A 14,080-nucleotide genomic window follows, 5' to 3' on the forward strand; every position below is an offset into this window, starting at 1 on the left:
AGGGCCGTCATTCTTTGTGGTATGTGGGCCAAGTGTAAGTTGTGTGCAGCCACGGGCCAGTTGCAGACTCACTGCTGGCCCAGAACAGTTTCAGCTCTGGCCCCAGATGTCAGCCTAATGTGTACCTTAATCAAGCCATGTAATAACAACATGTGCCGGAACATAATAGTACAAAAGTAACATGACGAAACTCTGTTCAGACAGTGAATGGACTGATTCTTAATAGCGCTTTTCTACTCTGCCAGATTACTCAAAGTGCTCTATACAACATGCCACATTCTCCCAACCACACACTTTCTCTAAACTGCGTGCTGCCTAACTACATTCATACACATTCACACTCTTGACATGCAGACTGGAGGAGCCAGGGACCGAACCACTAACCTTCCGATCAGTAGGTGACCTGCTCTACCTCTTCACTACAGCCACTCAGTGGTAAACATGAGTAAACCCTCACTAGGCTTTGGATAAAGTGTACACTCACAAACCTGTCAAACCTGCATTTGAAACATTGGCTCCATAACATTATAGTATTGCAGCATGGCATTTGGGTCTTCTAACTAAAATAGGAACATAAATAGTGCCATCATTGCCAGACCTGGCCCACATCTGGTTGACAGACACCCTGCCATCACACCAGTCAGTCAGAACTGCCAGCTTGATGCCAGATTCGGGCTAGACCTGTTTTCTATGAGCCTGGGCCAACCAAAACCAAACCATGATCGGGCCAGATGTGGCATGCCATCACATAAACAGTGCCATCTAGCTACCTAGATCACTTAAATTACACAATTGAAAGCATACGTGTTTTGTTTGTGTATTTAAACTAGAGACTGACCGATCCGATATTCAGACGTAAATTACTGGATCGGATATCGGAGAGAAATTTAAAAATTTTATCCGATCCAGTAAATATCACAGAAGCACCTCAAAAACTTGCTAACATGGTATAACCCAGGTCATGACCTTAGCACGTCAGAGCAGTTTGTGTCACGTGATCGAGCAGCTATCGTGTGGGAGAGCTGAGAGCCATCATGTCAGCAGTGTGGACTTATTTCAAACTAAAAGACGAAAAAAGCAAGACTGCCGAATGCAACTTATGCGATGCAAGTGTTTTGCGAGGTGGTAGCAGTTTGGGGAATTTTAACACCACAAACATGATTAAACACTTACAGAAACACCACGCAAAGGGGGACACGGAATTTAGCCTGGCCTCCAAAGCCAAGCAGAAAAGTGTACCGTATCAAAAAACGCTTTTGGAAAATATTCAGAGATGTAAAAAATTCCCTCTGGAAAGCAATAGAGCGAAGCTGATAACGGAGAAAATAGTTGAATTTGTTGTGCTTGATGACCAGCCCCTTTCTGTTGTGGAAAATGATGGTTTTCGACGCTTAATTGAGCATTTAGAGCCTCGCTACATGCTGCCAAACCGGCATTTCATCTCGGAGGAACCTATCCCAGGCAATTACAAACAGGTATGCAAGTTCATCTCCAAAAGTTTGGAAATAATTCTCACGTTAAGCATGACAACTTGTCACGCTGGACGGAAGCCAGCAACTTGAACAGAACCCAAGCGCAGACACACAGAGCGGAGGCAAGAGGGCGTTTTATCACAATTTATTGGTGGCTCAGGGGGTTGGGAATCGCATCTGTAACCGGAAGGTCGCCGGTTCGATCCCTGGGCTCTCAGTCCTGATCGTTGTGTCCTTGGGCAAGACACTTTACCCTACTTGCCTACTGGTGTTGGCCAGAGGGGCCGATGGCGCGATATGGCAGCCTCGCTTCTGTCAGTCTGCCCCAGGGCAGCTGTGGCTACAACTGTAGCTGCCTCCACCAGTGTGTGAATGAATAGTGGTATTGTAAAGCGCTTTGGGTGCCTTGAAAAGCGCTATATAAATCCAATCCATTATTATTATTATTATATATAATATGGGTGAAAACACAAGGACGTGGAAACGTAGCCGTGGAACTATTAGCGTGGCATGAATGTGAGGACAACTGGATCTAGGCAGGTAAGTATTGGTCACACTGGGGAGAGAGGAGAGCGGAGTTAGAGCTGGGTTGAAGTGAATTACCAGAGAGGGTAAGTATGAGAGTCTTTTCAGCTTACTTGCAGGAGGTGGAGGTGTGGTATCGAGGGGGAGGTGAAACGGCTGACCTGGGGTTCGTTGGATCCAAAGTGATGAGTGAGCAGAAGGGCAGGCAGGTGAGGTTTGTAGATATTTCCCAGTGAGGTGGAAAGGAGCTGAGATCCAAGTGGTGAGCTGTGAGCAGCAGTCGACACTGGAGAATAGGTCCTGAAGCACAAGAAACAGCGTGAGTCAAACAAGCCGGTTACCAACATCAGGTAGCTGCCGAACTGGCAGGGAGGAGATGACAGCGCAGAGCTTAAATCCCTCTTTGGCCTGATTGCCCCAATTAGCTCCAGATGCGTGAAGCTGAGAAAGTCCTGCCCACGGGCGGAGCCAAGGGTGCTCTGGCACTGATGGAAAATCCCAGCTGCTCACCCAGACCATGACACAACTGATATCTGGAGCTCGGACGTTTGTCCGTTGTCCCTGCTAAGCCTGACTGTACACTGGATAGACTCGAGTTTTACAATGCAAAAAGCAGTGTTGCAGGCCAAAGAGTTTCGTGGTTCACACACAGGAGAGTCCATCGCTGCAGCTATGGAGGAAATGTTAAATGCGTGGAAAATTCCGAAGAATAAAGTCCACGTTGTTTTGCGAGACAATGCCAGCAATGTAAAAAAGGCAATGGACCGGCTAGGTGTTGCAAGTTTGGAATGCTTCCCACACAAGGAGGTAAGCGCATCATCCTCATCTGCATCTGATGTCATCCCTATTGTCTGCGTCCTTAAGCGCGCGCTTTCCCGAGAAAATGAGGCCGACGAAGGAATAAAGAAAATGAAAGGCACTCTTCTCGAAGCGGTTAACAGATGCTTCAGAGACGTGGAATCCGAGCCACTATACACAGTTGCAACACTGCTGGATCCAAGATATAAAGACAGGTACAGTATGTAAGGCTTCACTCATGTTATTTTAACAGATCAACTTGTTGTGTGTGTGTGTGTGTGTGTGTGTGTGTGTGTGTGTGTGTGTGTGTGTGTGTGTGTGTGTGTGTGTGAGTGCATTAGAGAGAGTTTGTCAGAAAATGGTGAGGGCATTCTAGATTAGTTGTGATAGACTTGTCATTCAGTCAGGACACCACCATTGCGCATTATAACATGCATTGTCTGATTCAGAGTAGTACAGCAAAGTATGTTGAGGTCTTTATAATGGGCATAGAATAAATAGCAAGAATGAGGAATGATAGTTTAATCACACTGCTGAATGCTACTAATGATAAATTTAATGATTGTTTAATATTAATGTTTGAACTTTTTTTCATTTCAAGTACTTCACAAGTGTAGAAACCTCAAAACAAGCTAAAGATGCTTTGATGGCAGAGGTGAGGAAGATGGAGTTTTTGAGAACTACATTAAACTCCTCAGAGCCAGCAGAGGGGACATCAGCAGTCTTGGAGCCAGCAAAGAAGACTCCACGGGTGAAATCTTCCAGCCAAAGCAGACTTGAAAGTGTTTTTGATGAAATCCTGAAGGAAAACACTCAAATCCTGTTCCTCAGTTAGCCACGACAAGTACACGCATTGAAGTGCAAACTTACCTTAGTGAGCCAACCATTCAACGCTCAGATAATCCACTGCTGTACTGACAAGTCAACAAACTTAGATTTCCCACTCTGGTTTCTACAGCAGCTAAATTTCTCTGTGCACCTACCACAAGTATTGAGAGCGAGAGACTCTTCAGTACAGCCTCCATTATCATTGATGAAAGGAGAAGCAGGCTGACAGCTGAGAAGGTTGAAATGTTGATCTTTCTGAAGAAGAACCTACCTCTCATGTTAGAGTGAAATTCTTTTACAAATGCATTATTACAAGAATGTTGTTGGGGTTGGTTTTTTATAGGGTTTGGAGAGCAATTGCTTTGTCTGCTAAAATTGCACCTTTTGTCAGTACCAAAGGCGTTTTCGAATTTGCAAAGTTGCACTTTTATTTACTTGAATTTTACTTTAAATACTTCGACATTTAAAGTTCTGCATAAAGTTGCACTTTTATTTAGATGAATGTTACTTTAAATACTTCTAGATTTAAAGTTCTGTATAATGTTGCACTTTTATTTACTTGAATTTTACTTTAAATACTTCTAGATTTAAAGTTCTGCATAATGTTGCGCACTTTCAGGATGGATGTTTTAATAGTGGTGACAGCTAAACAGTGCTAAAGTTTAAATGAAGAGATATGCATTGTTGAAGTGAGCAATATTTTGGGTGCAGTCTTTTTCTTGCATGCAAGTATAAGAGAATAGCTTTAGTGTGTTGTCTTTTTAAATTTGACTTTGAACTTATACAAAAACAGTTTAAAAAATAGATATATTGGATTCATATCGGTATCGGCAGATATCCAAATTTATGATATCGGTATCGGACATAAAAAAGTGGTATCGTGCCATCTCTAATTTATACACAAGCACTCATATATATATTCAAATAATTTTTAAAAAGTGTTCATTTACCTGTTACTACCACACACCAAATCCAGTCGTTGGTACTTGCTGGCTTGTGTAGCCACTAAGTAACAAAAGCTCAACACTGCGCCCAGCATCCTGGAGCACTTCTGTTGTGTTTTTTATGTGTTCTAGAGTTTGTACGTCCTTCTGAGTTTGTACGCGTTTTAGAGTTTGTACGTGTATTGGAGTTTGTATGTGCTTCGGAGTTTGTACGTGTTTTGGAGTTTGTACGTGCTTCGGAGTTTGTACGTGTTTTGGAGTTTGTACGTGCTTCGGAGTTTGTATGTGCTTTGTCTCTAGGGGCCACCATAAATTTACTTTTATTTATTCACTACACATAAAATGTAATAAATCATGTAATAGAAAAACCAACTATTTACATTTCAACTTTTAACTATTTAAAATTTCAGCTTTTTCCTTTTAAACTAATTTAAAGTGAAACAACACAAAACACTGCAAACCACAACACAATTAAATATAAATTAAAATATGCAAAACAAAAGGAAGATGCATATTCTCTGTCATATGGACCTGCATGAATAAACTTTCTGAATCCTTTATCATCTGCATCTGAAAATAGTTGTGGATGATTACTATACCTTTCTAATGTGACGTTGTTGTCCCTGGCTCTCTTTCTCTCTCTTTCCCTCCTGCTCTGTTCCTGTGCTACTGCGAGTGTAACTACCGCCCCTCCCCCCACTTCCCAGTGCAAGCACAAGTTGGGGTCTGCCGGGGAACTATGGGCTCAAAATGTGGTCATAAATATTTTGTACTTGTAAAAAAGATTTGTATGTGTAAAAAAGATTTGTGTGTGCGTAAAAAAGATTTGTGTGTGCATAAAAAAGATTTGTATGTGTAAAAAAGATTTGTGTGTGGACTTAGAAAAAAACCCTGCAAGTTACAAGTACGGATTTTGACCCGATTTTTCTTCCTTTCATCTGATTGGTCAATGTCATGTCAATCACAAATGTAACAATCCAATCAGAGAACAGATGGGTTAGGCTGTCAGAGGGGCGCTTTTTTGAACTGCAGGTCCTTGAAGGGTGATACAGTTTGAAGCTGGAGGATCGCTATATAAATATCCGATAGCAGCTAGGTCCCCTAACTTTCAGTAGCTGTTGAAAGGAAAAAGTTGTGGTATATCAGTGGTTATAAATACCATTATTACTTTAGGATTAGTTTAACACAAAGTCAGGGCTGACCCAGGACCATTGCTGTGAGTCACAGTGCGCAGCATAAAGGTCCTTTCACATCGGACGCAGGATGTGCTGCTAATGCTAATTGCTAACTAAAAGCAAAGGATCCAGAATTTGTTACGCTGGCTGCTGGGCTCTGTGGGTTTTTGCAGCAGCTCTACCTGTACTAGATGCACCTGCTCCTTGTCTTGTCTATCTATGACTTTATGCCCTCTACAAGAGTTTGTTTTTTTTGCTGGTTCTTCAAATGTTCAATAAAAACATGTATGCTAATTCATAACGAAGAAAGCTTTGTAATGAAGACTGTCATTTCCAAAACACTGCCCGCCCCCACCCCGCGGTCCGCAGCGCTGTTGAAAAGGCTGTGGAAGTCCCTGTATTAAACACGTAGACCTGTGACACAAAAATCACCAAACTCGGACGACCACAGACTGTTTTCCTTTGTGGTGATGAAGGAAAACGCTGGGTTGGCATGTAAAAGGGCATTTATTCCCTTCAAAGACCTGCAGTTCAAAAAAAGCGCCCCTCGACAGCCAAACCCATCTGTTCTCTGATTGGATTGTTACATTTGTGATTGATGTGACATTGACCAATCAGATGAAGGGAAGAAAAATAGGGTCAAAATCCGTACTTGTAACTTGCAGGGTTTTTTTTTTCTAAGTCCACACACAAATCTTTTTTACGCACACACAAATTCTTTTTACACACACAAATCTTTTTTAGGCACACACAAATCTTTTTTACACATACAAATCTTTTTTAGGCACACACAAATTCTTTTTACACATACAAATCTTTTTTACGCACACACAAATCTTTTTTACACATACAAATCTTTTTTACAAGTACAAAATATTTATGACCACATTTTGAGCCCATAGGGAACAGCTAGCGGGGCCTACGCTATCTTCGGCTGCACCAGCTACAGGGGCCTGGCTAGCTACGGGTGAATCAAGGGGGCAAAGCCGAGTCTTTCAGTAATTCAGTAATCCTGGCCTCCAGATCTGCAAATATGCTACATTTGTTACAAGTATCATTACTGCTAAAGGAGGCCGAGGAGTAACTAAAGATCTGACACAATGAGCAGGAAGGTGCAGGAGGGACAGGTGAAGAGGCCATGCTACTAGTGAGTTGGCTACGAGCTAAGCTAAGCTAGCGATACAGTAGAGAGACAGTGAGTGAATACTTTGGCTATAAATTAGGTAGTGAGTACACAGACAGTGTGCTTTGGATCAAGCACATGATCCAAAGCAGACGAGCTGGCAGACGAGCTGAACACTTTCTATGCTCGCTTCGAGGCTGCAGCTAAGGTCTCCAACAATGCTAGTGTTAGCGGCGCTAACGGCTGCAGACAGGAAGATACTGCCAGCACCGGAAACGTGCTCATCATCTCCGAGCATGAAGTAAGGAGAGCCTTCAAGAGAGTGAACACCAGGAAAGCAGCAGGACCAGACGGCATCCCAGGTCGTATCCTCAGAGACTGCGCATACCAGCTAGCTCCTGTGTTCACTGAGATATTCAACATCTCTTTATCTCAGTCGGTGATCCCCACATGCTTCAAAGAGTCCATCATTGTTCCTGTCCCGAAGAAACCCCACCCTGCTTCTCTCAATGACTATCGCCCTGTAGCCCTCACCTCAGTAGTGATGAAGTGCTTTGAACGCCTGGTCAGAGACTTCATCATTTCTTCACTACCAGACACACTGGACCCACTACAGTTTGCTTACCGTCCAAATCGTTCCACAGACGATGCCATCTCTCATCTCCTCCACACATCACTCACTCACTTGGACACTAGAAGGGGGAATTATGTTAAAATGCTCTTCATAGACTACAGCTCTGCATTTAACACCATAATTCCCTCCACACTCACCACCAAGCTGGAGCATCTGGGACTCAGCTCATCTATGTGTCTGTGGATCTCCAACTTCCTAACTGGCAGACCACAGGCAGTAAGGATGGGCGGACATGTCTCAGCCTCCACCACTCTCAGCACTGGAGCCCCCCAGGGGTGTGTTCTGAGCCCCCTGCTGTACTCTTTGTACACATATGACTGCGTGGCCACTACCAGCTCCACCACCATCATCAAGTTTGCTGACGACACCGTCGTGGTGGGCCTGATCTCTGATAACAACGAGACGGCCTACCTGAAGGAGATTAGGAATCTGGAGAACTGGTGCCAGAGGAACAACCTCCTTCTAAACGTCAGTAAGACAAAGGAGCTGATAGTGGACTTCAGCACTAAGCAGGAGAGGAACTACCAGACCCCCGTCATCAACGAGTGCCCAGTGGAGAGAGTGGACAGCTTCAAATACCTCGGAGTTCACATCACGCAGGACCTGTCATGGTCCTGTCACATCAACACCGTGGTGAAAAAGGCCCGACAGCGTCTCTACCACCTCAGACGCTTGAGAGACTTCCAACTGCCCTCCAAGGTGCTCAGGAACTTTTACTCGTGCACCATAGAGAGCATCCTGACGGGAAACATCTTAACCTGGTTCGGGAACAGCACCATGCAGGACAGACGAGCTCTACAGAGGGTTGTGCGGTCAGCTGAGCGCACCATCCGCTCCGAGCTCCCTGACCTGCACTCAATCTACAGCAGGCGGTGCTGGACCAAGGCCAGGAAGATGGTGAAGGACCTCAGCCATCCCAACAACAGACTGTTCTCTCTGCTGAGGTCAGGAAAGCGATTCCGCTCCCTGAAGAGCAACACAGAGAGACTGAGGAGGAGCTTCTTCCCGCAGGCGATACGGTCTCTCAATCACACCACCACACAGTACTGACCCACACATATGGTTCTTACACACACACTGGACTTTCTGGACTTTGGTTTTGCACAACACTGGTCACTATATTCTTCATTTCCGGTTAATACTTGTACAGCTGCTGTTATTGTGTATATATTTATTTATATTTATATTTCTTCATACATTCTTATATAGTTCTATATTGTGTATTGTGTATTTTGTTGTACAGTTATTTTATTTTCAACTTTAATTTATATATTTTATCTTATTCTTCCCAGTTAAATTTACCCTTCATTCTAATTTGTGTTGTACAGTTATTTCATTTTTAACCTTAATTTATATTTTATTCCTTCCTAGTTAAATTTACCCTTTTTAATTTTTCATATTTATTTCCTATCTTATTCATAGCCTTTTCCTTTTTTGTTTTCTTTAGGTCACGAGCAGTTGTCCAAGCATTTCACTACATATCGTACTGTGTATGACTGTGTACGTGACAAATAAAATTTGAATTTGAATTTGAAGATTATACTATGATAAAACTATGATAAACCCATGTTCTCTGTTTGCCATCTGAGGCGTGGGGCTGGGGGTGATGGTGCCTAGACCTGGGTATAGAGAGTATATTTGGGGAGTGTGAGTGTGTGTACCAGAGGTGTGGACTCGAGTCACATGACTTGGACTCGAGTCAGACTCGAGTCATTAATTTTATGACTTTAAACTTGACTTGAAAAAATGTTCTAAGACTTGTGACTTGACTTGGACTTTTACACCAATGACTTGGGACTTGAATTGGACTTGAACCGGTTTACTTGAAAAGACTTGATATTTCACCCCAAATATAAAATTTAACATGCATATTATATAGAGATTGAAAATGTGACGTCATTCACGGGTAGAACCGCAAAGGATTCTGGGAACTCGTGGCAAGAGGTACTAGCGCACGCAGGCTTTCAATTAAAATCAGTTATACAGCGATAAAAAGAAACACAAAAATGTCAAGAAGCTGTTGTATTATTAACTGCAATAGCCGGTCGCATGACAGCCACGGGAAGCCGATGGGTAAAGAGATCGGTTGTTATCGGATTACGTCGTTGAAGAGAAATTGTTCGAGCCATGTTTCCGAAGTAACAAAGAGGCGACGGATGGCCTGGATTGCAGCCATTCAAAGATCAAATATAACGTCCCAGAACACTCCAGCTCACAGGTTAGTCTGCTCCAAGCATTTACACGAAGGTCAGTGTTTTTTAGTAGTTAATACGTCATTTTCATAACATAATTAGTGATATAGGTTACAAGCAAGTCTGGCGCTGAACAGAAATTGTGGCGCTATGCTCCTTTATTTATTGTGCATAAATAGTGAATTGTCCTGACACAATATTGCATTTCACTTCTGTTATTATGGTACATTGACAAAAACATATACTTTTATTCACAGGATAAAACAGTTGTTTTGTATCACTAATTGTCCAGTACGATTACAGCATACAATATTATTGTCACTGCTACATTTCTGTGATGCTACCAGAAATTATTTCCACTACTAATTAATTACCGTTGAGCTCAAAGGTCCTATTAATAAACGGTTAATGAATGTGTGTTTATGGAGACAATTTGTGAGACTGGTAAACTTATGATACGTACGATGGTCTTTCGTTCTACACGGTGCATTTCAAGGTCCTGCACCCATCCGTCGGTAAACTGTACCTGGGCTTGTTGCAGTGACCGGAAGTTACTAAACTTCATGAGTGTATGCACTCACTCCAAGAACCGTATGATTATAAATATGCATATAAATATGCTAAGATGATGTAACCGAGGACAAGGGATGAGTAAACGGGGCAAAGAAATAATTGATCATTTATTTATTACATGAGTTAAACATACAAATTCCCAGTCGTTTCCAGACAGGACTTACAACACATCCTGCTGATATCCCAGCTGCACATGAGACTTACCACACAAACTGTGCGAAATAACACTGCAACCCGTCACACCCCGCTTAGCGACACTGCAATCGTGGCACACACTGCAAACAATTCGGGTCTCAGCGCAGCTGGGAATCAGTGCTATGTATGGCCTGTGATCTGAGAGATAAAGGGAAGTGGCACAAACAATTAAAATAAAAAAAACAAAAGAGAGGTTAGTCCGCCCTTACACAACTTACTCTCAATCAATAACCGCCTCTACGGCTGGACGGACTAACCAAAACAAAATTACAAATCAATCAAAAGAACAACAAAAAAAAAGGACAGCAGAGACAGCACAGAATATTGATCAGTTTCCCTGCGCGCAGTCGATCTAGGGCTTGATCAATTCTTCTATTAAAATTCGTGGTCACACGACAGTATACCCACTCGCACCTGAGTGAATTAATTGCCTCTGGTTTTTTCCACAGAAGAGCGCTGACTTCACCCCACACACCCACTACCTTTTCACAGCTCTTCAGCCAATCACCTGGCAGAGAGCAACAAACTGCCAGGTGACACTTGTTACAATGAGATAGCTGACTTCATCTAACTAGCAAATGTTGTCCAGGCTACGTTGGTGATGCAGTTTTTTTTTAATGTGTATGATATTTTTGTCATGTGATTTTAAAGCCGGTCCTACAACCGCATCCAAGAATAACATGCAGCTTATCTCAGAACTGTCGGTGAAAATTATTATTGGAGCTAGGTTTAATTGAGCTGTATTTTAAAGAGGTGCAATTTCACAATTTGTGTATATTTTCTAAGTTCACTATTTTGTCATGTGTTGAGAAAAACACAGATTTTAAAATTACATGGTCTAATATTTACATTTAGCATAACTGCAACATTATTTTTTCGTTTTTTTTTTTTTTAAAGACTCAAAAGGACTTGAAATTCAAAGTTTCAGACTTGTGACTTGACTCGGACTTTTACACCAGTGACTTGAGACTCGACTCTGACTTGCCTGACATTACTTGAGACTTGACTTGAGACTTGAGGATAAAGACTTGAGATTTACTTGAGACTTGCAAAACAATGACTTGGTCCCACCTCTGGTGTGTACAGTGTTCATTTCTGTTTGTCTCCATGTTGAGCGAGTGCTGAGTATATGTATATATGTGCATGAGGGTGGGAATGCATGTTTGTGTCTGTGTTTGCCTGTTTGTCTATGTTTATGTGTCAGGTTGGGTCTTAGCCTCTACCTCTCTGGGAATCTCAGGCCACACCAGATGTGAGGTTATCTCCCCATATAAATATGAGATAGCTCCCAGTTTTCTGTGACCCCAAGGCTTGGAGAGGGGCTGCTGTGACTCGTTGGGGGTCGGATGAACGAGAAAAGACGAAAATAAAAAAGTAAAAAGCGAGCATGAGGAGACAGAACAAAAAAGAGACTAAGGGAGAAGGCAAAATGACATGCTACAGTGGAGAATAGATAAGGAGTGGAGAAGAAATGCTCACTGCATCACAGACAGGAAGTCCTTTAAATAAACAAACAAACAAACAAAGAACTGTTTTATTTGTTGTTATCTATCATATGCTTGGCCCTTACTCTGAGTTTCTACCTCATTTCCCAGACTTTTAAAAAATCTGATTTAGTTCTCAGTTCAGATAAAATAATTATAGACACTATGAGTAAGAGCCAAACAGACGATCGATAACAACAAATAAAAGGCTAAGTCAGGTATTCAAATGAATTCAAACTCTGTCAGTGTCCTTAGTTTATTACTGATTGATTTAAATTAGAATATTCTTCCTGCAAACAGATTTCTATAAGACTGGAAGTTGAGGAGAAAAAGCTGAAGTTTAATGAAACACTTGTGTTTATGCTTACTTTTTTTTTTTAAATGCTTACTTTTTTGGCTTTTAGCCTTTTTTGGGACAGATGCAGTGACGATAGACAGTACAGCTCAGAGAGAGAGGTGAGGACACACAGCCCGGGTTTGGCCCAGGCCAGATGCTGTCCTGCCATACGACATATAGCTCACCCACTGAGCTAAACCAGCACTCCATTTTAATCTTTCATACAATTGAAATAAGTCATAATTACAAATAAATTACAAATTTAGATTGAGAGAACTGACCTGAGATTCACTTGGACTCGGAGGACATCGGATTCTCCTAGCCTTGTTATCTGAAGAAGAGGTGATATTATAGACACCTCTTCAGCTCTGGCACACTTCATGTTTTGTAGAAATCATTTAACATTATTTAAAAAATCCTCAAATTCGTTACTTAGAGGCTTGCCTTTGGCAGGCTATTCTCTACAAGCTTGTTGTCACGGTCCTGGGACCCAGTTTTGTTCTGTTTTTTTGATCATTGATTATTTTTATCACTGTTATCACTACTAGTATTTAGGTTTATTTCTCAGTATTTCTAGCTCTCTAATTCGTTATTATGTGATTACTAGTTCTTAGGTTTTGTTATGTGGCTTCCCTGTGTTCTGTGTTGTCTACTCTGTGCCCTCCTATCCCACGTTTCAGGTTCCTATGTTCTGTCTCCCCCGGTCTCTGTTAAGTTTACGTATCTTGAGTTAAGTCGATGTGTTTTCTGATTTACTTTGAAAGTGCGTGTCTCATGTCAGTGCTTCTAGGTTTGCTTCCCTTGTCTAGTTTAGTCTGATTTCTCCCAGCTGTGTCTCCCTCCTGTCTCCCATTCCCTGGTTACTGTGTTTTTAGCCCTGTGTTTTCCTTGCCCTATGTCGCGTCGTAACCTCATAATTGCCCGTGTGGTGAAGCTAGAAACTGACATGTTTCACCAGTTTAGTTTTCTGTTTAGTAATTGCCAACAAATAAAGCTGAGGTTTTTGAGTTCACGTTTGTCTCCACGAGGCCTGCGTTTGGGTCTATCATCTCCCTCCTGCCTGCACACAGCTATGGCACTTGTGATCAAAGAAAGGTGCCTGTGGTGGCAGTGTGGTCCATGGCTCAACTTCAAGGGAGGGGCGGTACAGCAGGCTCAAGGGGTTCACAGTGCCATACTTCAATACCCTATAGCTTTGCAGTATGCCCAGAACACCTCGCTCAGGAGGTGGCCAGGAGGTATCCTAGTCAGATGCCCAGACCACCTCAATTGGTTCAGTTTAATGTGGAGGAGTAGCGGCTTTAGTCTAGTTCCCTCCTAAATGACTGAATTTCTCAAACTATGTCTAAAGGAGAACTGAGCCACATTCTGGAGACAACAAAATGTTCACCGCTTGTATTTGCAATCGCATACTTTAGGTCACTAGCCAGGCAAAGGTAGGGATGTTTATCTGTCAGGGGCCACTAGGCTGGTACGAGGGCTGAACCCAAAAGCAAACTCAATTGACTAGTGAGATACAGTGAACTTAAGTTTATTTAATCACAAGGAAAAAAGAAGGAGAACTTTGGGGGGTAGGAGACAGAGGTGAGGGTCTTAGATGTTGCAGTCACTAGAAGCAAAGGGAGAGAGGGATTAGTGAGGGAGTAGGAGGAATTGCCAGGTAATGATTAGAATGAAGAAATTACAGGTTACTGGTTAGATGAGAGACTGGGGTCCGGAGGGAGGGAGGAAATGGTGTGAGTGTCTGACAGGGTGAGAGTGAGGCAATCCAGTCAATTTGCATGATCCAGAGGTGAGTGG

At 42.5% G+C, this 14,080-nt stretch overlaps 1 long non-coding RNA gene across 1 annotated transcript; it reads right to left on the bottom strand.

The window, feature by feature from the left end:
- Nucleotides 1-1,988: 1,988 nt before the first annotated feature.
- Nucleotides 1,989-3,884, bottom strand: LOC309717817. Its single transcript, XR_014279819.1, has 3 exons — nucleotides 3,779-3,884; nucleotides 2,111-2,297; nucleotides 1,989-2,028 (listed from the first exon to the last, which is right to left on the bottom strand). It is a non-coding gene; the product is annotated as an uncharacterized lncRNA (long non-coding RNA).
- Between the last annotated feature and the right edge of the window lie 10,196 nt (nucleotides 3,885-14,080).

This window comes from Aulonocara stuartgranti (genome assembly GCF_965226115.1).
Source record: "Aulonocara stuartgranti genome assembly, chromosome: 11".
NCBI classification, from domain to species: domain Eukaryota; kingdom Metazoa; phylum Chordata; class Actinopteri; order Cichliformes; family Cichlidae; genus Aulonocara; species Aulonocara stuartgranti.